The sequence below is a fragment of the Colius striatus genome, chromosome 4 (assembly GCF_028858725.1).
Source record: "Colius striatus isolate bColStr4 chromosome 4, bColStr4.1.hap1, whole genome shotgun sequence".
In the NCBI taxonomy this organism is placed as follows: Eukaryota; Metazoa; Chordata; class Aves; order Coliiformes; family Coliidae; genus Colius; species Colius striatus.
The window spans coordinates 88,037,509-88,061,050 of record NC_084762.1 but is presented as its reverse complement, the minus strand read 5'-3'; the positions used below and the strand labels follow the sequence as shown (position 1 = coordinate 88,061,050).

At 41.5% G+C, this 23,542-nt stretch overlaps 1 protein-coding gene across 1 annotated transcript in view; it reads left to right on the top strand.

Annotated features, from left to right (window-relative positions):
- The first annotated feature begins 5,888 nt into the window (after positions 1-5,888).
- The window catches only part of ASAP1 (ArfGAP with SH3 domain, ankyrin repeat and PH domain 1), a 157,797-nt gene continuing 140,143 nt past the window's right edge, over positions 5,889-23,542 (top strand). The window contains exon 1 of the mRNA XM_061994994.1: positions 5,889-6,120. The gene's annotated coding sequence lies outside the window, so the exon portion shown is untranslated. The remainder of the gene's footprint in view (positions 6,121-23,542) is intronic.

The window sequence follows — 23,542 nt, the reverse complement described above, 5'->3', positions numbered from 1 at the left end:
TGCTAGTGGAGGACAGGAGCTGCTGCCCTTCTGATCATGGGATACAACACTTTCTGACTCATTGGATCTAACAGAGGCAACACCATCACATACTCCCCACTGTCCTGACTTCTCCCTGCAAAAGACCCATTTTTCTGAAGCAATCACAACCTTCTGCCAGGCCATCTCATTCTCATCTACATACTTGGGGCCATAACAGGCCAGGCTTGTGTTTTACCCTGCTGCTTTGTTTCTCAGTCCTACTTCCTCATCAGCATTTGAGCGTTTGGATTTTAACTGCACACACGTGTGTATATACATAAAAATCTAAAGGCCTAAAGGAATACAGTCATAGGGAAAAACATGATTTATCTTCCTCATTGCAGACATGTTGCCATGATGGCCATTACCTGTTTCCAAAAGCTGGAACTGGAAATGGAAATAATTATTTTTCCAGTGTCTTTTCATTTTCCAGACTCCACAAAATCTCCACAGGCTAACAGCTCCTTCATCCAGTCTATGCTATATATAAATATACGGTACTTACAGCAAATGAAGTTTGCAGCACTTAGAGCAGTGCTCACCTGTCTACACTCGTCCATACTCTTAAATATTCAGATCCTGATAAGAGACTGACAAGAATTTTAGCACTATTTTTTATGTATATAGTCACCCTTTGAAAACAATGCTTAAAACTATTGCTTACATGGCTTCCAAAGACTCAGATCATGAGAAGCTTATACTTCCTTTTTAAAAATATCTCATAATTGCCACACCAATCTGATGATCATCCAGGAGTTTGTCAGTGTTATTAACATCTGGAATTCACGTGTTATGTTTGTCATTTAAATTTTGTGTAACAAACCAAGGACAACACACTGAGGAAGCATGATTTTCTTTTCACCCATTTTTTGAAAGGAAGCTGAGGAAGACTTTGGTGGCAAAGGGAGAAAAAGCCTGTTAAGATGCTTATAGTGTTCCCAAAGCATCCTTTATGCCCTTTCAGCACAACTGATGGCCTGGAAACCTATCAAGAACGATGCAGAGCGTCTCAGAAATTCAAATTTCAGCCTTTTCCCCACACAGCAGCATTTCTTTGCTACAGATGTCTGTGGTGTATAATTCAACTTCCAGTGGTCTCTGAATGTTATCTGGAGTTTCCACATCTCTCTGGCAAATACTGAAGCCAGCAGATACACTCACACCATGAGGACACCTTTAAGTGACAGCTATTTTCCTTAGTACCCTTTACTGATTATGTTGCTATGCAGTATATTTTGAGTAGAGCTGGTTAAAAAAAAATGTTTGAACATGTTTTTGGTTTCCTCCTTTCACACACCACCTTGGAAGAACAAAATTAGAAGAGAAGGACTATGAAATAAAAAAACAAACCTTTTTTACAACAAAGAAGAATGAATGGAGGCAAAAAAAAATCCAGTATCTTAGTGATGTTTTTTTAATTTAAAAAAGTAAACTACAAACACATATAACCAGTTCAGAATGAAACATGCACAGCCTCCTGTGTGTTGGTACAGTCTATAGTTACCACTGAGGGTCAAGTGTTTCTTGTCAAGGCAGTTTCTAATGTCCAGACCTTTTTGGTAACATCAAGAGGTGCTATTTGTTTAATAAATGCACAAACATGTCATTAAATTGGCTGGAACACAGCTTCTGCTGTATTTCCCTGAATGAACAGTGAGGAAAGCAACGATGTTTCTTGTGTAACATAAGAACACATGGTTTACTCTTGGATGAAGAGGGGATCGGTGCTTTTCCTAGTGCAACATTGCCATCAGGGATGCTCATCTCAAAAGTAAACCTCCTTGACTGCTCCTTTAGGAAGGAGCAGACTACTAATAAAAATGGCACGGATCTCCAAGCAAATGTTAACATTGAAAGCCAGTGCTCAAAGAGACGTTCTGCAGCACAGCAAGAAGTCTCTAAACCAGTTAATTACTGAAGTTTTGCAAGAAAAAAATAGTGTTTATATAGCTTATGGTAAGTTGTGTCAGTGTTTACGAAATCCTTTTGGTTAGTGATTTGAACTCATTTTTTCTGATGTTTGCTAAGTTTTAGCATATGTGGTTGTAAATCCAGATAAAGTCACAGTGTGAATGGGAAACTTTGTTTAAGCATGTCACAATATTTCTCTGGCATCCAGTTTCTGGTAGCTACTGACAGATCTGGGATTGCAGAGTGTACAGGGCTGGCCACGCTCTAAAGGGAAAGTAAATTAGTTTCACGTGACTATATTAAGCCATTTTTTTTCAAGCATGTAGAGCCTCAGGGTGACTCAAGGATTAAGAATGACAAAACTGGGACCTGCAATTTCTTTCTCCAAGTTTTTTAATTATTCTGTTGAAGTCTTCTCCAAATCCAGTAAGTAGGGAGATGAAAATTAAAGAATTGATCTTGGTTCCAAATCTATACTGAAAAAAAATAAGAATCCTAACTATTTATAATGATAAGGCTTGCCACTGAAATATGAAAAATAACAGAGCTTGGGGCATCGCAGGTTAATGATAATTCTTGAGCATTTTGTTCACAATCTTAACTATAATTTCGTGTGCTTTATCTTTCACATACATAGCTAAACCCTTTTAGTCTTTAAGGACCTGATTCATCTTAATTCAGTAGCTACAGAGTTCTTTGCTGAAGAAGTGAGAATTTTATTATCAGCTGTAGGACTACAGAAAGTTACATCCTGAGGATATAGAGTAAGTGAGCAGAAAGCTCAGCTGCTATGGGTACATCAAGGGTGGACACAGTGAAGGGTTTTTTTCCAGTTTAAAAGCAGGCATCTTCACATCTGTATTGAGTAAGGCCACTGCCTTTTTTTCCTCAGGTGATGGTGGATTTTTTGCAGCCGCTGTGCTCCTTCAGATATCTTTATCCCCTATTTAGCTTTGAAAACTCTGCTGGCCCGAGTTTGAAGTTTTCTTTCTAGCCTCTTTCTGCTGAAATGTCTCTCTGTACAGTTTATTTTTGTCAGCTTCATTATTCTACCTACCATGCTGTCCTTGTACTCCCTTTTACCAGGACTCACAAGAACATCTTTCTGTGGAGTTTTTGAACAGAAATTTCTCATCAAATGAAACTTTTCACAATAAGCACAACATTCTTTCAACTTATTTTTAATTATAAAGCCAGAAAAGTATAATGATTTTTGTGGTTACATATGGAAATTCCTAGACCTGTTTTATAAACTGATAGGTTTCCATTTATATACCAATGAATTTTTTCTTTCCCCTTTGAAATTTTTCCAGACAAAAAACCAGTTTTGCAGCAAGCACTTGCTCTTCTGCTTACAGCTTGTTGAAGGCTGCTGGAGGATGCTGGTCTTTTAATTACTGTTTTATCCCTTCTCACCTTGACCTAACTGTGCTCTGGCAGAGAATGTTTGCCTACCTCTAACTGATTTACAGCAGATGTTAGTGGTAATAAATTATATCCCTCATCCCTCAACTCCATTTTTTTCTAGAGCTACTTGAATGTTTTCAAATGAAAAGTCTCTCAATCTTAAAAGGCATTTTTTCACAATGCGTATTTTGAGCATTTATGACTATTTTGTGGGTTTTTTCATTATACTGAAAAGCAAAGGCTGTATTTTATTCTTTTCCTCATTTTTTACTTTCCTTTTGCTACTGGAAAGAATGGCACTAAGAAAAGACAAGAAAAGGGAAGGTGAAAAAAAATCTGACAACAGAAGAACTTCTACGGAAACAAGTGAATAACTGAAATAGCTCACTGGCAAAGCACATGGAACAAGAAGAATAAGGAAAAAAAGGTACAAGTCTGACATGTTTTACTCTTTCCCTGTTTTTCCACTAGTTCCCTCCTGACATCATCAAGCAACCATTTGGTACTTGTTTCATGTAGCACATGCTAGGCAAGGGGAATGACTTCATGCCTAAAAGCCCAGCCTTTGTTCTACCAGCTATTTGCACAGATGCTGCCAACTGAGCTGCAGCCGTGCTCATAGGGAATGATCTCCATCACCAGCCTCATGCATTCTAAAAAGTAGTACGGAAATGACTGAGAACATGAAGATCCAACCTGAAAGAGGTTTCCTGACTCAGAACTGGGCTGGAGACCAGAGGAGATTTCCTGAGGCAGAGATGCCCCAAAAGCCCTATTTTCCACTCCAGCTCTGTTGCCAGGCTCCCCGCAGTGTTGCTTGGCCAACACAACCTGTCTCATTAGACCAGGTGTGATTTCCAAGTTTGGCCACTTCCAGGAAATGCTGTAACCAATGCTGGTTTGCCAGAGCTTCTGTCTTTGAAATAAGCAGTAGGAACACACCATAAGTAGTAGAAACTGCTGAAGGAAGTCCTTTCCTATACTGCTTCTACTTTGTTCCTAGTGGATACCTTAATATAATGATATAGGTTAACATCGCGTGTGGGACTTATAAGGCTATTTCAGATGAGTTAATTGCTAAGGCCCGAAGCAAAGACACCAGTCAGTGGATATTACCTCGGTGTCTAATTACTGCTGCCAGCAAATGGCAAAGTGAAATTCAAGGTACTAATTTTTACAATTCTTTTATTGCTGTGAAGTGGTAGGAGAATGAGAAAATCCGAAGGCATGGCCTTTTCATTCCAACATGCTTTGGGCAGGACTGATCCAAAAAGTCAGTTTTAAGAGAGACGCAGCACTTCTGGAAGCAAGTCCTTGCCTTAGGAGTCAATAACCTCTGAAAAACATTGAAGCCTGCAATTGTCCTCCTACAGAAAACACAGTGAAGTCACCATCTTGCACAGACAGAAGAATTAGTTGTGTGTGTGTGTGTGAGAGAGAGTGAGTGTGTGTGCACACTTAGAGTTTTACAGGTTTCAATTGGACAACTGTCATGTAAACTTAATTAATTACATCTGCGACAGGGAGAGATCAGCTCTACAAAATCTTGTTGTTATTTCTTGCTGTGGTAGCTAAGCTAAGAGTTTCAAATTTATATTTCAGACAATTTAGATCACATCAAAGAAATCAATTAAGAAAAAAAAAGTGACATAATTAATGATGAGTGAGCCACAGCACACAAAGAATTAAATTTATAATCCAGAAACAAGTAACTAAACAGGTTTCATCTTAATTTTACTATGTACTGTAGAGTTTGATCCTCAATTCCTTTACAAAGTGGCAGAAAGAGAGGTATTCAAACTCCTCTGTTCCTTTAAGAACGCTTTCCCTCTAATATCTAATGTGCTCCCCCAACCCTGTTGAACCAGCTCTGGAGTAAATCATCATTGGTTTACTCTGCAAGTGCCTCATAGACAGCCATATAAATCTTGTGTTAGAGCAAAAGAGAGATGAAAAAACGGGTAAAACCAATTCAGGATGACCAGATAGCTGCAGTTGGTGGCAAAGAGGTGTTCAGGCAGGTTGCCCTGCTGTTGTGGGGCTGAGGGTGCAGTATCATCTCCTCTCAGAGGGGGAAAATCACACACTTTTCATTTAAAGCATCACTATGCAGAAATAAAGTGAGAAAAAATATCCTCAGCAGAGCAGCGAGGGAAGGAGAGGACTGAGTTGAAGGCAGGGCTGCTGCTCAGACCTTGGAGTGCTCAGACTTCAGAGCCCCCCGGGCAGCTTGTGTTTCCAGGCATTGCAGATCTGATTTCAGCCTCAGCCATGGGCAGGATAAGGGTTAACGGGAGACGCAGCACGTTAACTGTATCTGTGGAGATTATGGCATGTTTATCCAGTGTTCAGATTTCCTGTCTGAGTGTTTGGATTTCCTGAAATCCCTGCTATCAGCCCAAGTGCTGTCCACTGAGCAGACCTTTTTTTCTCTCTCTCTTTTTTTTTTTCCCCTTTCCTTTTTTTTTTTAACTTTGCTCACATGGTAGGTTTTCCTTCCTGCTCTCTTTCCAGTTGTAGTGCCTGTGTCTCCTCACCGGGCAGGAGATTTATGGATGCAGATCAACACTCTTAGACTCCAGCCGTACACTGGATTTCCTTTATTCTTATTGTTCTTACTATTTTGTTTAATTTTATTTTATCTTTTTGTGGCAAGAAAACCTGAAGAAACACGCGCTTTTTTAGCTGCACATGGGAGAATATGTCATAGTCTGAGATGGAATAATGGCCTTAGGTTTGAGGACCAAATCTGGAATGGGAATTCAGACTGCACGCATCCTGGTGAGTTACAGCACGTTGGGGCTGAGCGTGGTTGGTAACAAGGAGCTCTGAGGCAGGGACAAAGGCTGAGTGTGTCCATTCAATGTGGCTGCTGAGCAAACTGCAAAAAAACAGATGGGAGAAGCTGAAGTTAGAGCTTTTTCAAAAAAAAAAAGAAAACCCAACTTAAGTCCACTTTTAAATCCTAAAAATACACACTGCTTTGCAGCCCAGATAACATCTAGGTAAGCTTTACTGTAGCAAAAGATATAAGGCCAAATTCTGCAAATCAAGGCTCATGTAACTGGCTTTTACTCACATAAAACAACCTGAGTGGCTTTAAAAAGAGCTCTTGTAAGAAAAGAGTTGCAGAATGGGGCCCACATTGAGTAAATTGCAACGTCTCGATCTCAGAGAAAACTAATCTTAAAAGAAAAATGAGAACTTTCTGAGTGTCTTTGCATGCTTCTTTGGCTTTTTATGTTTTATTGTTGATCTAGATTTAAGTTTTAAGAAGAATCCAAGTGCCAACTATTTCTCCTATTGTCTCTTAAATAAGTTTGCAGCAGGAGTGACAACGTATTTCAGCAGCAACGTTCCGGGAGGCCAGAAAGGGGCTTTCTGTTGTTGGAGGGAAAATGCTGAGTGCTGTGCTGCTCTGAATGAACTGGAAAGCTGCATTCAGACATGAGGCTTAGCTATGGTTTTAGCTTCATTTTGGGATGTGAGAGTCCATGACAGCATTATTAGCCTTAGGTGGTTTTAGTTAAACTGTGGTCACAAATGCAATGAGTTGACCAGTCTCAAAACCAGTGACCTCTTTGAAGCAGATTTCATTGCTGACACCCATGGAAGTGTTGCTGGAGGGAGATGTGAAGGATAAAGCGTCATCACTGTTGTAGTTTTTGTTCTATCCCAGAGCTGGAGGTTGTGGTTGCATCGAACATTCCTAAGTTGCTCCTTGGAGCTGCTCCAGGGATTCGATTGTCAAATATTGGGGAAAAAAAGCTTGATTCAGAAATTGCTTAGACGTTAGGAAACATCCTTTTAGAAAAAACAGCTTTCTACAGTAATTTTACTTTAGCCATGATTTTCCTTAACTATTGAATATGTCCTGAATTCTAGTGCATAATATCACACATCAATCAGAAGAATTTAACATTTAAATTCTTGGGGTTTAGCAGGACAGAGTATTTTCTGCTCTTTATACCAACAAAGGGAAAGAACCATTTTCCAAATTCCTTGCAGAGCTTCCAAGTCTGAAGTTTTAAACTAATTGCCTGTTGTGTCGGCTTTCCACACAGCCCTTTGAATGTGATCCTGCTGCTCTTCAAGGTTTTCTTTGATACCACTGGAAGGTTTGTGTAAGACCAGCCAGACCAACCTCATGTCTTTTCTGGCTGCAAGCCTTCAGGAATTCAGTTTTAATTATTAACACGGAGCATTACTGAAACTGCTGGCATTTTATGCATTGAAATGTTGGTTCTTGCTGTGTACGTAGGTATTTAGCCTTGTTGTAGGGGATTGATGCCCAAAAAAATTAAAGGGAGGACAGGGGACTTCTCCTCTGAGTTAGACTGGACCACAGTGCTGTGCCTCAAGGTTAACATGCAATTCAGTGGTCTGTGGTCACAGATGCACCTAAACTGACTATACCAGAAATGTCTTCCTCTCAAAGCTGGTAAAGGAGTCAAAATGTCACCAATGACCAGTGAACTGAAGCAAATAGAGAGTACAGGTGAGGACTGAGGGGAAACATGAAGACTCATCCAGGTCTACCCAAACCTCCTCGCTTTGGGAATTTCATTTGCTTTCCAGTGAGCAAGAGGCTTGGGACTGGGTCACTTGTGGGGGTTTTTTCCCCCTTTTTTGCAGGACTGTCAGAAATTTCTGGTCTCAGTCAGGTTGGAAATGTTGTGAGAATAGTTCTTCTGGTGATATTTTGGTATTTCCTCTCCTGCTCACACCCAGACCAGGAAGTGCAGAAGCACAACCTTCAGCTCATTGTGTACGTGTTGCTTTTTATAAACCTGAATTCTCTTCCCTCCTCCCTCCCCTCCCTTTTTTTTTTTTTCTTTTCTCCTGATGGGCCTCACACAGGTTTAAGGTTCTGTTTGATTTTTGGCTGTGGGAATTTTTTATACCTCTTCATATAATATATCAAGCACTAAATAGTTTCTTAGTAAGTGATTACCACATTAGCTTTGAACTATCTAAGCGCAATATTCCCGACTCAGTTGCTCACAGCCAATAACATGTTAATGGTGCCAAATTCCCCCATTAGCTGTTTCTGCTGGCATTTACTCCTATAACTTCAGCAGCATGAGGACTAACTGGCCACCAAGACCTATCTACTCAGTTGCCTTGAAGAATTCTGGAACAGTTCGGGATTTCTGGTAGCAACTGCACCACTAAACTCTCCAAGATTAGACACACCATGCTTTAATGTTTCCCTGCCTCTTTTCCCCTTTCTGCATCAGTGGGGAGGTTCGATTCATGTGCCCTCACTCCATGTGTCCAACTCATTCACCATCACGCCTGCCAGTCCTCCTGCCTTTCTTGCTGTTGTTGGCAAGTAGAGATAAACAGTTCTGACAGGCACAGAGTCCTGCAGAGCTAACTTCATACACACAGGGATGTTTCTCTGCTCAGATGATAAATAGACCAGAGAAACTAAATCACTTTCACTGAACTGTTCTCCACATCCGAAGCTTTTAACCCGTCCTTTTCTCGCTGTTTTCATAGAACCATAGAATCATAGAATGGTAGGGGATGGAAGGGACCTTTAGAGATCATCTAGTCCAACCCCCCTGCAGAAGCAGGGTCACCTAGATCAGGTTGCATAGGAACATGTCCAGGCGGGTCTTGAAGACCTCCAAGGAAGGAGACTCCACAACCCTTCTGGGCAGCCTGTGCCAGGGCTCCCTCACCTCAACAGGCAAATAGTTTTTTCTTATGTTTAAGAGGAATTTTTTGTGTTCCAGCTTCATCCCATTACCCCTTGTCCTGTTGCTAGCTACTATAAAAAAAAGAGATGTCCCAACCTCCTGACACCCACCCTTTAGATATTTATAAATGTTAATAAGATCTCCCCTCAGTCTCCTCTTCTCCAGACTAAACAGCCCCAGTTCCTGCAGCCTTTCCTCGTATAAAAGATGTTCTATACCCCTGATCATCTTGGTGGCCCTGTGCTGGACTCTCTCTGGAAGTTCTCTGTCTCTCTTGAGCTGAGGAGCCCAGAACCGGACACAGGACTCCAAATGAGGCCTCACCAGGGCAGAGTAGAGGGGGAGCAGAACCTCTCTTGACCTGCTGGACACACTCTTCTTGATACATCCCAGGACGCCATTGGCCTTCTTGGCTAAGACAGCACATTGTTAACTCATATTTAGCTTATTATCAATCAGGACTCCCAGGTCTCTCTCTCTGCAGAGCTGCTCTTCAGCAGTTTGAACCCCAGCCTGTGTACTGGTACAGGGGGTTGTTCCTTCCCAGGTGCAGGACTCTGCACTTGTCCTTGTTGAACCTCATGAGGTTCCTCTCTGCCCAACTCTCAAGCCGGTCGAGATCCCGCTGAATGGCAGCACAGCCTCTGGGGAATCAGCCAGTCCTCCCAGATTGGTGTCATCAGGTACTTGCTGAGGGTACACTCTGTCCCCTCATCCAGGTCATTGATGAAGACCTTGAACAAGACTGGCCCCAGAATCGATCCCTGTGGAACTCCACTGGCCACAGGCCTCCAACTTGATTCTGTGCCACTGATCACCATCCTCTGGGCTCTGTCATTCAGCCAGCTCTCCATCCACCTCACTGTCCACTCATTCAAGTCACACTGCTTGAGCTTTCTGATGAGGATGTTATGGGAGACAGTGTCAAAAGCCTTGCTGAAGTCAAGGTAAATGACATCTGCTACTCTCCCCTCATCTAGCCAGCCGGTTATGCACTCATAGAAGGATATCAGGTTGGTCAAACAGGATTTCCCCTTGGTGAAGCCATGTTGACTTCCCCTGATAACCATCTTATCCTTCATATATTCAGTGATAACATTCAGGATGAGTTGTTCCATCTCTTTTCCAGGGATGGAGGTGAGGCTGACCGGCCTGTAGTTTCCTGGGTCATCCTTCCTGCCCTTTTTGCAGACTGGTGTGACATTGGCCTTTCTCCAGTCCTCAGGCACTTTGCCTGCCCTCCATGATTGTTCAAAAATGATGGGGAGAGGCTTTGCAATCACATCAGCCAGCTCCCTCAGCACTCTAGGATGCATCCCATCAGGACCCATTGACTTATGAGCCTTAAGCTTGGCCAACAAGTCTTTAACCTCTTCCTCTTCCACCCAGGGCAAGTCCTCTGCTGTCCTGGCCATCCTGTTATCCTTGCCGAACTGGGCATCCCAAGCATCGGCCTTGGCCATAAAGAATGAAGCAAAGAAGGCATTCAGTACTTCAGCCTTCTCTGCATCCTCAGACACCAGGACACCCTCAGCATTTAGCAGCGGGCCCACATTACCCCTCACCATCCTTCTACTGCTGATGTACTTGAAAAATGCCTTATTACTGTCCTTAACATCCCTGGCTAACTGTAATTCTAGAAGGGCTCTAGCCTTCCTAGTGGCACCCCTGCATGCCCTGGCAATGTTCCTATACTCTTCCCAAGAAGCCAGTCCCTGTTTCCACCTCTCCTAGGTGGCTGCTTTCTGCCTGAGTTTTACCAGCAGATCCTTGTGGATTCTTTTCCTTTTGGATTCTTTTCCACAAAGAACGCAATTTTGCTTTGTACTTGGGCAAAGTGGATCCTGTTTGGATTGCAGCTTTTCCCTCAAGACTCTTCTAGACACCTTGCAGAGTCTTTAATCCATCATTTTATTAATGAAAATAAATTGAGATGGATCTTAAAGTTGGCCCACGTAAAATAATTTTATTTCCACTTAAGTGCACTCTCCTAAACACCACATGAAAAGCTATGCCACTTGTGTTTGGAACCTGTCCCCATATAGGATTGGGTTTGTAAGACAATTTGCTCCTCACCAGATTCATAGTCCTCAAAAACACAAGAAAATGCAAGCAAAAGGAAGTTGTTACTTCAGTAAAAACATCTGTAATTTTAGAAGACTTAAGTAGAGGCAATGGAATTACTGAGGGAGTTTGAGCTCTGGGCTTGTTTGGGGGTTTGTTTTTTCATTGCTGCTGGCTCAAAGTCTCTCTCTTGAGCTTTAGGGGACTGCAGTGCTTCAGAGAGAAAGTATGGTATCATTATTTCAGACAGTGATTAGTAAAAGGGCTCAGCATGGGCCACATATCACTGTCCTTCCAGGTGGTACCCACAAGTCAAGCCATATCTGTGTTGAACAGGGTATCAAGTGAAGCTCCTTGCTAAGTCCTTCCAAGCCCCAAAGCCAGGTTCAGCCCCCTCCCCCTGCCCCCAAGAGGCAGCGATGCTTTTTGTGGATCCTCCTCTACCTCAGTTGGAGTTAACAAAATCCATCTGTCTCTGTGAGTCAGCAGAAAAGCATTCAGCTTTTTATAAGAGTTAAGGGACATGGGATAGGGCAATGTCAAAGCACAGAAGTCTTCTCTCAGCTTGGCGTTTGCACGGGCATGCACAGAGAGGAGGTCATGTTTTCAGTTCCCATTCACCAGATGAGCCGATTTACACCAGTGGAGGACTTGGCCCGTGGCGTACACTGCCATTGCTGTTCAACAAGGCTCCTTTCATCAGCCGTGAACGCGAACAAATGCGCAATCGGCACCAACCAGCGCTCACCGCGGTGCCGCGGCCGCCAGCAGTTTGGAGAAGAAGAAAGAAAACGCTATTTTCTTCTCTTCAAAAGCAAAACGAGGAAGCGTTCCCCCCTCCCCTTCCGCCCCCACTGCTACCACCCTGGCTCGAGCAAGCTGATCCGTAGGTATTTGTGTGGGGGTTTGTTCTCGGTGGTTAACCACATAACAATTTGAAGCATGTGGCTAACTCAAAAGAAACTGCCTTTAAACGTTTACAGACTGTAATTGCGTTAGGGAGAGCGGAGCCCCGGCTGGGGGCTGCTGATGGCTGCCCCAGGGGCTGCGGCAGGAAGCCCTGAACATCCCACAGCAAGGTCCCACAAAGAGGGAAAAAAACCCCTGATTTTATCCCTAGGAGCTTCTCTTCTTGGGGATGCACTGTAGCCAGGGTCAAATGTTCCCCACCTCCTGTTTCATGTCTTGGTGTGTCAGGACGAAACACTCATCAGGAAACAAAACAGAGAGGAAAGGGGTGGTAATGAGAGAGAGGGTGTTTTGGCAGGAAGCTTTCATAAATAAAGCTGGAGGAAAAATAACAAACAAATTGTAGGGGCTTTGGAGCATGCCTGAGACTGCTGGGTGATCCGTGGGGGAAGCGATGAAAGGTGGGTGGTGTGGGGCTGCAAGCCAGGCTTGGCAGGGGATGGCAAGGAGGGACCCTGTTTTGGGTGATAAAATGTCCCATTTCATCTCTTCTATCCCTCAAACCTGAATTTGTTGGCCAGGGAAGAAAGGTTGGAGGGTGGATATGTGCGAACAATACATGAGCAGTTGTGCTTGTGGAGGTAAAGATCCTGATACCCACATGGTGACACAGTGCTTGTTATCACAAAGCCGTGAGGCTATTTTAGCATCCTGTTGTGAAGAATTTGGGGCTTAAAGAAACCAGTAAAACTGAAAATTGCAACATTTCCCCATGGGAGGATATGCCTATGAGACATTCTGCAAGTAGTTTGTGACTCCCAGGCTTTTAATTTCCGTCCTTTTCCAGTGCATGCTCAGTCAGTGCTTAGGAGAGCCTCTCCTTGCCTACAAACTGATATGCTGCTAAAGTGTTCATTGTGCAAATAAAAGAGTGCAATTAATCTTCTTCACAAAGCTGCAGGCCTCTTTTGTTATTCAGCAGGTAAAAATACCATATCTGTACAATCATCAGAACAGCCCCTAATCTGGGAGAACAAATGACTTTTGGAGTGTGGCCTTATGATTGAAAATTCAACCTGCTTTGGAGAAAGGGCAAGTAAGACCTTGCCAAGTCCGCTCTCTCGGTTACAGTGGCTAGAGCTGTGGCCTTGTGGCATAGAGATGGGGTGGGATTGCAGTTAGAAGCTAAGCTGTGCCTCACGATGCATTTCTCCAGTCTGGGGAAACAAGAAATGGGCTTTTAGATAACGGGCGATTGAGAGCACTGTGATTGTCACTTTCTGCCACTGAATTATGGCCTGACCATGGGCAAGTCACTGCATGGCACTGCCCAGATCAGCAGCAGAAGTGTGGCTGGTTCTCTCATTCCTCTTGTTCATATCTCAAGAAGTCATAAGGGAACATGTAAGTGGGAAATGCAAGGCAGATGGTTGATGTGCTCCTCAAAACTCCTGGGGCAAGAAAAGGGAGATGTCTGCTGCCAAGGCTGGCACAACTGCATGCCCTTTTTATAGCAGTTGGCTAAATGCATAGAACACAATTTTGTTCTAGCCAGAACTTCCAGTCAGAGAGGCAGTAGGATGTTTCAGGCGCTAGGACAAGCCTTATGGTATCTAGATTTGGCATAACACCAAGCCCTTAGCACTATACTATGGATCTCTATAGGAACATATAATCATCTGAGCCAACACTTCAGGATCCTGTCGCCAGTAGCAGCTGACAGGTAGGATCCAAGGTTGAACAAGGAGGACATGTAATGGTATTTTCCCAGATTATGGCTCCAGCTTTCCAGGATCTTACCTGGATGATTTTTTGAGTCAGAGCTTATACTTAGAATGTACTTGATCTGCAGATATTTTTAACGCAGATTTGTAGGCTTTTTTTTCTATTTAAACTAACAGACATTTTAAACATCTTTAAAAGAAAAGGCTTATGTGGGTACAACATAATTGGTAGACAAAAATAGGTAGACAAACTTATGGCAGGATTTTTTTCCTGAATTTACAGCTGTTAAATCCTTACTGATAGTGAGGGTTCAAACCTAGTCTCCAACTTGATTTATAGTAGTGCTACAAAAGGAATTTTGTAGAAATATTCCAGATTTATTTGTGGGTAAATGAGAACTATTCCAGCACCATGAAACTCTAACATTTATTTTATCTATATATTGCCACTTCTCTTTTCCATTCAAATACAGCTATCTCAGTAGTGACCCAAATTAATATGCTTAATGATGTAATCATTTACCTAATGGTATATTTGTCATAAAGTACTTTCTCTACTGATCTAGGATACTGGCTCCATCCATCTCATCAGCAGCAGCAGGTTGTAGTTACACATCTTCTAATAATTATTTCAGCAGGTGTCCTTTTATTCCTGTTTATAATTAGTAGCTGAGTACTTAGCAAAGCTTGTCAGGGTCAGAAATTCCTACACTTCAGTAGTTATATTCATGAACAAAGAGGATCTCTGCCTTGGTAGAATAATTTCTGGAGCTGTTTTATTAAAACTAATGAGTACCATAATTCTACATTAAAATGTAGAACTTTTAAATTACTATCAACCAGCAGGCTATAATTCTGATCTTATACTTGTCCTAAATTAATGCCACAATCTGACTCCAGATTTAATCAAAGGTGAGACAGGTCTTAGCCAGAATCTCAGATCTTACAGGTCATTTAAATGATATCATTTTTATTTTCTATGTTTGTGGAATTGTGGTTGAGAAGGAGCTCTCGTCTTCATATATTGACCAGGATGGGGTTAAAAATCTACTTCTGACCCAAGACCATCTACAGCTGGTATTTGTTCTGGCTACCTAGACAGTCAAGTGGGATTTGGCTCGGTTGAAACAAATTTCCTCACCACTGAGAATATTAGACTTAAAGGGCATCAGTAGCAGCAGGAACAAGGATGAAAAGGTGATTGTAAGTCATGTTTTGCTCCTGTATGCTGGGGCCATATGACAGCCTACCTGACACCTGGGCTGAATTAGAGACATTTTTTTACTGTTGTGATGATTTATGTTTTTCTTCACAGAGTTCCTAGGAATCTCAGAACAGTAATTATGCAGTTAACTCTATAGAGTGGTCTTTACATGTATGCGCATGGTGTATCATAAACTCCTATGCTTTGTCCCTTCCATTGCCTTCAAGCACAGAGAACAGCCTGACTGTAAGGTTCCTCTACAGCCAAACACATCCTTACCCCAAGGATCATTCTGTAAAAACAGGCAGATGGCTAGAAAGAAAAAAATGTTGTAGCCCCTGACTCTCTCCTCCCCAAGGGGAAAGCCACAACTACTGCTTCCACAGGCACTTGCCCTTCAGGCTGTGTATGTAGAGTTTCAGTGCTTCCAAGTCCTCTTGGTGTTTTGCAAATCTGCACGTGCCAGCATGGCTTTAGGAACATTAACAGTTAGGTGAATGAAACCTGTTGTTATTTATGTCAGTGCTTAAGTTCTGTTTCCTTGGAAGAGATAACTTCTTGCAATATCACATGCCATTAAACCACCATGTTAATGTGAATAGCATTTCCTGGGGATAGTAATATCCTGACATCAGTATTGCTTGCATGCTAGTGCTGGCTGCCAGTACAGTGACAATGTTTTGCTTAGACAAGCAATAACAGGAGAGGATCCTGTTTGCTAAAGCTGCCCATTGTAGATAAAAGCTTAAAGAAGTAATTTTCAAAAGCTAGTTGCCTAAAATTCAGACCCTTTGCTCATACCAAAGTCCTGGATAAACTATTTCAATGTCCTTTTGAAAGCGAGGTCAGTTATTTTAGTCCACTAATTAGGGTTTCTGTAGACAAGAGTTCAGCACTTCCTCTTGAGTTTCCCAATGCAGGACAATGTATCTCAGTCCTGAGCTGTGGAACATTTGTTTTTATTGTTCAAGGCCCTTTCTAAATGAAATCATCAGCTGTGCCAGCTGATCGACTTGAAGACAAGTTGATTTGCACCTTGGAGAAAGACACTGGGCCCCCTCCAGAATGTGAAGTTAGACAGGAAAGAAACTCAGATTCCCCAGAAAGGACCCGTTAGTGCTTTTGCTCCTTAGCACCTCTGTCCATCTGCAACATATATTAGTTCACCAGGCTTAGGAGGAGATGAGTGGTGGTCACAAACATCAGAATGGAGCAGTCTCATCCAACTTCTACTCCAGATGCAAACCGCAGTAGGTTTTGTTCTTGTTCCCGCAGATACAATGCAAGGGAGGAGAGAGTACCACAGTGACCAGGCAGCATCTGCCTGAACGCTGGCAACGCCCTCTTGTTTTGACAGTAGTTATCACGAGAAGATATGTTTCTGCTTTGTCCTTTCCTGTGCATGACAAAACCAAACAAAATATTTGGTTCTGAAAAAGAAAATAGGTTCATTCAGGAATGTATTGGGCAGATCAGGTTCTTCTAAGTACTGAAGGACACATATGTGGGATTTCAACATTTTTTAAGCCCTCCCAGGATATTTGTGCAATATCGTGTCAGTTACTGCACAGTTTTTGCAGCAAACTGTAGACTTAAGGTAAGGAAATTTGGCCCCATTTGTGCTGTAATGTAATCTTTCTTAGAAGCAGAAGCTATTTGCAAGATCATAATTTACCTCACAGACACTAGTTTTAATTGGGGAACAGTTATCTCAGAGGAATAATAGTCTTATGTCTGTTCAGATCTGTGCAGTATCTTCCTGATCAGAAGATCAAGAGAAAGAGGATCTGAGCAACTGCTTCTCTGAGTAATAACGAACAGAGAGTTGTGCAGTAAATCATAATGTGCAATACAATTTTTAAAAAACCCAAAATTTGGCTGGAGATTAATGACTGGAATGGGACATACTGAATTAAAATGGATCAGATGTTCCCTGGAAAAAATCTGAGTTAGATTCACAGCGCTCTATGGTTTTGGTTTTCACAAAGGAAGATTTAGCTTGATCGCTTTGTAACTACTAACAATTTCTGTCCTTTGCACAGTGGTCATATGGGCCTGTAAGAGAGGACTGGCATTGACTGGTAATCCTGGTCCTGCCCAGGGGGAGTACAGACTCCCCAACACCTAATGCCACTACCTGCTGAAATGTTAAAGGAAGCATCACATTTTTACAAGATATAAAGGCCTGACTTTAGTTCCTACCTCCAGGGGCAGATTCATGATTACAGATCTGCTACAGACAAATACTCATGAGTTCTCAAAGTCTGTCATCAAAGACCAGTTGCACCGTTCGTGTTCCTTGTTAGATGGTCTAGGTGCCTCCTTCTCATCATGTCTTCTTCTGTGAACCCACTTTAAAGTGTCAGTCCTTCCAGGTGTTGGCTAAAGAGACATATGTGCAACTGACTCGGGCTTTTGAATTTTCCCAGGGACTAAAGCACTCAAAACCTACACTTGGCTTGGCATTTCAGTTCCTGATTTGTTGGTGACTCCAACCTCAAGCAGCAAAATGTTTGTGTTTCCAGCACTGCTTACTGAAGAAACCAATTTCAAATTGTAAACCAGTGATGGGGACTGATGTTTCCTGTTGGTGGTGGTGGTTTTGTAATCAGAGATGTCTCTTGTTTTGTCAAGATCCAGATTCGGTTCATGAATGTATCAGAGGAAAGAAACCAAAGCTGTACAACTTACCACTGACCAGGCTGGAGATATCAAAACTCTTTCCCCTTTTAATTTTTTTTTTTTGCTGAACTGAAAGTGAAACAGATTCATAACATGACAGATAAAAAGGCCCACCTTGGTAGGCACAATGCTGAAGGTCATCTGCCTTCTCACCTGCTCTCAGGCACCTGGCAGCTCTGCAGCACTGGGTTTAGTGGCTTTGCTTTATCAATTAAAAAAACTGGACTTAACAGTTGCCTAGAGCCAGAATAAGAGTAAGGCTATGTTATGAAAACCCAGAATGCAATACTGTTTTAAAAATCATCAAAGTGCTCAGAACAGATTCTCCAGAGACTGGGGACTTAGTCATCCCAGGTTTCTCTAGTTCATTTAGGTAATTGCCCCTTGAAATAGTGGTCTTATTTTTCCCCCTCTTTCTTCAACACCGTCACTTGGCAAGTATTCACTGAGCAGATAGCTCAGTTCCACAGACGCAGAAGGGCAGAAGAAACCTCAAGATTCCCACCATGCACATCTGCTTTCTATAACGTGAGCCAACTGCATCAGAGTGTCTCCAAAATAGCCATCTCACTGTCACTTGCCAAGATATTAGCAATTCATTAACCATTTTAACTAATTAATACACTGGTAAAATTAATTTCTTTATTAAGTAATTTATTAAACAATAGGAGATGTCTAGAGAGCATAATATGTGAGTTATTCAGTGTCTTTACCATCAAGGCCTGGAGACACTCAGTCTCAATGCTTTCCCACCTTCTTGAAAAAGAAATGATTTGATTGCATTTGTCTTCTTATAAATTCATGCTGTCACCCAGAAAGGCAGTCCAAGTACTGTCACACGAGCTTAATCAGGAAACTGAGACAAATGAAACTGCAAAAGGAGGTTATTTTTCAGCTGCATCATTCTCTTGGTAAAAATATAAAACTTGTATTACAACATCTAATTTTATCATATCTAGTTTGTGTATCTTCATCTATCCAAGAAAATCTACAGATCATTATAACTTCCCATCAGACTGCCAGTGAAAAGCCTGTCAGCATTCTCGTTAGTGCACACATAGTGGGGTTTTTTTCTTGGGGATTTTCATTAAAAGTTTCATTTTTTTAAATTTAGCTTCTTCCTCTTGTCACCTCTTTTTGAATGTTGAATTAACGGTACACTCTTGTGTCTGCCCACATGGTTCAGGCAGAAAGAAGGCAGCCCTGCCACAACATACTGCAGGGCATGGAGTGTCTTTATGGTAGGTGTCTACCTCTAGGCTCAGCGCCCTGTTCTCTCTCTTTTTGTTAGTAGAATGAAAGAGACAATTTAGGCTGTGTTCCTCCCGACCTTTGTAGACATCTACTTTAGTACCTCTGTTTTCAAGATCTACTTTTGTAAGATGAGAAGAGCCTTAACCTACTTTCAGTTGTATCAGCTATTTTGTCAGTAACAATAAAGGGAGCCTGGGGTGAGGAGCAAAGGCAAAGACACTTTGTCAAATACATCTCACTTGTACAGTCTAAAAGTTGAGTCAAAGCTCAGTGAAAGTGGATGCAAAGAATCCCATTTACATGGGCTGAGTTTGGGTCAAGTTTTAAAGGCTCTGTTCTGTCACTAACTTTGAATTAATCTCATTTTCCCTCGTAAATAGTATACATGATTTCAAAGAGCTTGCTCATGGATCTGGGCATGACTCACTGTAGAGGTAGATACAGAACCAAAGAAAAGAATATTTAGAAATATCTTTGCATTCTTGTATAGAGGTTTCTGCGTGCCTTATATTTTGTGATATTCTGTAGAGATGCTTTGATAGTTCTGCACTTAGTTGAAGGATAGGATGGCTAACAGTATTATATCAGCTAAAATCCCTGACATTTTCACAGGGCTAGTAAGTAGGAGACTGGCACTGGTGCACATTGAAGGAGTAGGCATGAAAAACACAGTACTTTGAAGGGCAGAGAAATAGCAAGACAAGAGGGGCTGGCAGAAGACACTGTGTAGTAATCCTTGTGATCAAAGACTGGTTCAGCACTTGAGAACCCAAACTGAAGATGAGCACAGAGTGCTTTGGTAATGGCAGAAGCCAAATGTGCTCATCTTTAGTCTAATGTCTCAAGCACAGAGCCAGTCTTTGACCACAAGGGTATATAGCTATCGTGAAAAGATATATGAAATATACTAATTGCAGTGAGGTATTCAGACTGAACAAAAACACAAGACCTTATTAGCATTTGACTAATCATTGACAGCTAGACTCAGGAGGAGTGCTGCTTGTTTTGCTTGAGAGCCACCAACACAGAGTAGAAAAGCTGCTGTAGGAAGGCCATGGGAAGTTCAGATGTAGCAGTCTTTTCATGCAGATTTAAATTGATCTGTAGCATGGCTATACCAGGTCAAGTTTCTAATTTTTATGACTTCTTCTTCAAAATACATCCAGCAAACAGTTCCTATTGAATTCAGCCTATGATCGGTGTTAATCGAGAATGAGCGGAGGCACTGACAAGAGGACTTCATGCCACACCCAAATTGTATTTTTAATCTATCATCTGTAGACCACGTACGTGCTGTTTTGCTGTAGACTACACACTGAATAAATAACTAAGCAGTGACTAACCTTACAGAGATGGTGGGAAGCACTCTCCTGTGTTACTAGCCCTTCACAGTCTACAGAAGTGAATCATAAATAACTCAAAATCTTGGACTGCGGATGGCAGCCTTGTCATCAAATACAAAAAAATTACCCTACATGAGATCAGTGAAAGCTCTCCAGAGGTCTGAGGCTGGGTGGCAGACATTCTGATTAGCTGCAGCCTCTGCAAAATGAAAATTCTTACCTGAGCCTAAGAAAAAGACAATGGATATAGTTGGAAGTGATAAAAAGGTCACTCTTAAAGTGGATACAGGGAGACTTAACTCACAATACCATCATCCTGAAGCCCTTAGACAAATAACAAAAGATGGGCTTCTAAGACTAGAGAGTCCCTCAGTCTAAATACTTACACAAATCTCGTCATATACCTGAGTCTTAAAGAAAATTCACCTTTGAATGAGACTGCAGAAAATTACAAGTAAGCTCAAGCCCTCTGGCCCTCTGCAACGTCTTGTGATATTACTGTGATTTATTGCAAAACTGTAGAGTCATAGAATTATGTTTTGCAGCATGAACTCCTAAGCCACATTTAAGCTGTCCAGCGCAGCTATTCCACAGCACTTGCACAACCCATATATCCTACCATGATGATTTCACCATCATATGATGATCATATCAAGTGACAGTGGAGAATTCATTTCCATTTTAATAGTAATACCATAATCTAAAATTAGACTAATTTTTAATCAATTGTTGTTTCCAAAAGTACTGTCCGAGAAACTATCTGAACTTTTTAGTTGATTTTCCATCATATTCAAAGATGTGTGTATTTCAAAATGAATGGAGGAAACCTCATACTTTACCAATATATTTTAAAGTTCAGTGGAATAATCTGAGGCTTAATGACCCAGCCTGACATCAATTCAGTGTAAAACATTGGAATGGCTAATTCCAAGCACTATTCATAAACAATCAGGGAAAAGTAAAGAGATTCATGCCAATTAGGATGGAATTAAGGAAAATACATTTTATTTCAAGAAAGTCATCTTGATATTTTTTGAGATTTTACATTTTCCTGGGAAAAAAAAATCTACACTATTGACCTAATGTTTATAAACTTCAAATAAGCAGCTTAATTTTTTTCATTTGCAGGAAATAGACTTTTTTCTACCTGCTTTATTTTAAAACTTCTTGGGATATAAAAGCTTTCTGCTCAGTCATTAGCTGTAAATTGCAGAATGAAGCAGTATCCTACAGCATTTCCAGATGAAATAGTCTGTTTATACAGAAAGCACAAGAGCTATAATTACTACATGATCACATTTGTATATCAAGGTCAGAATTCTGTGATTCACGCTATTGTTTGGACATAAAGGGAGTTGATTTTCACCGTGGTGGTGTACAACTACTATTATTGTTACATCAGTGACTGTAGAAACAACATTAACTTTTGCTTGTTTGAGTTTTTCTAGTTAGGTTAACTTCAGGCATACATTAAAACTGTCTGGTTAATATTTGTTCTAATATGTTATTTAGATATGCAAAATATATATTATTGCCGTTCAAGTTGTGTACGCTGCTATAAAAGAAAATAAAAAACTTCTCCAAAACAAAAAGCAAACTAAAATAGGTCATTAATTGACTTATGCATGAAATCACACAAGAGTTTAAACAGTATCAAACACAGGTAATGAAAGACTGCACAAAAATTTCCTCTTCTTTTTCTCTGCTCTGTAAAATCCCTGCATAAGATTTTCTTCTTGACTATTAGCCAATATATTGGCAATTTTCGTATTTCATTACTGAGAATCCATTGTCTTTCCATACTACTTATCCAGTTCTAAAAGCTTAAAAATATATGGATTTAACTCATTATACCTATTAGTTAAGAGCTAGGATTAGTCAAGTACTTAGATCGTACCAATTACTTCAATACAATTGTATGTATTCATTTTCAGGCACAAGAACAAATGCTTTCCTCATCTGAGGACTAATAGAATCTGCTGTTGTACTATTGTATGATATTGCATTGTTAGCCAACTGCCATTGATGTCACCTAGTTCTCAGTCAGGCCTCTTTCCTACTGAAGAGCCAACTAGTCTTTCTCTTTTCAGGTGTAGGTGTCCCCAGGTAAAGAGCAATCACATTTCCCCAGGTTTTCATTGTTCTCTCTCTGTTCTGGGGTTTTACATATTCTGTTCACTCCTTGCTCCCACTCACATACTGTCATATATGAGGACTTTACATAAATCTGACAATTTTAGCTTCACATTGCCAAGGATGGCTGGGAAGCAGTGTTTGTCTTTTTTTTTTTCTTTCCTCTGTGAAAAACAGAGACAAGACAAATTCTACTATTGTCCTTGGGTTGACAGTTTCAGAGAATCTGTATTTAGCCTCAAAAGAGTCTTTAACCAGACAAAACACTTGGAGGGGCATAAGGCTTGAGGAATTTGCCATCTGAATCATAGAATCTTCTTAGTTGGCAAAGACTTTTAAGATCATTAAGTCCAACCACTAACCTCACACTGACAAGCCCATCACTACACCATGTCCCCAGGTACCTCATCTACACATCTTTTAAATATTTCCTGGGATGGTGACTCCACCACCTCCCTGGGTAACCTGTTCCATGTTTAACAAATCTTTAAGTGAAGAAGGTTTTTTAACAACCAGTCTATATCTCCTCTGGTGGAACTCGAACCCGTTTCCTCTTGTCCTATCACTGGTTAGTTGGGAGAAGAGACTGACCCCCACTTCACTACAACCTCCTGTCAGGTAGTTTTAGAAAGTAATAAAGTCTCCCCTCAGCCTCTTCTTCAGGCTAAACAATCACAATTCCCTCAGCTGTTCCTCATAGACTTGTTCTCCAGACCCTTCACCATCTTTATTTCCAATCTCTGGACATGCTCCAGCACCTCAATGTCCTTCTTGTAGTTAGAGGCCCAGAACTAGATACAGAATTTGAGTTGCAGCCTCACCAGTTCCGAGTGCCAGGTGCTGCACTTGGGCCACAACCCCTAGTAGCGCTACGGGCTTGGGGAGCAGTGGCTGGAAAGCTGCAAGGCACAGAGGGATCTGGGAGTGTTGATTGACAGCGCCTGAACAGGAGCCAGCAGCGTGCCCAGGTGGCAAATGGCATCCTGCCCTGTATCAGGAACAGTGTTGTCAGCAGGAGGAGGGAGGTGATCATTCCTCTGGACTCGGCTTTGGTGAGGCTGCATCTCAGATACTGTGTCGAGTTTTTGGCCCCTCTCTACAAGAAGGACATTGAGATGCTGGAGAGGATCCAGAGGTGGGCTACCAAGCTAGTGAATGATTTGGAGCACATTTCATATGAGG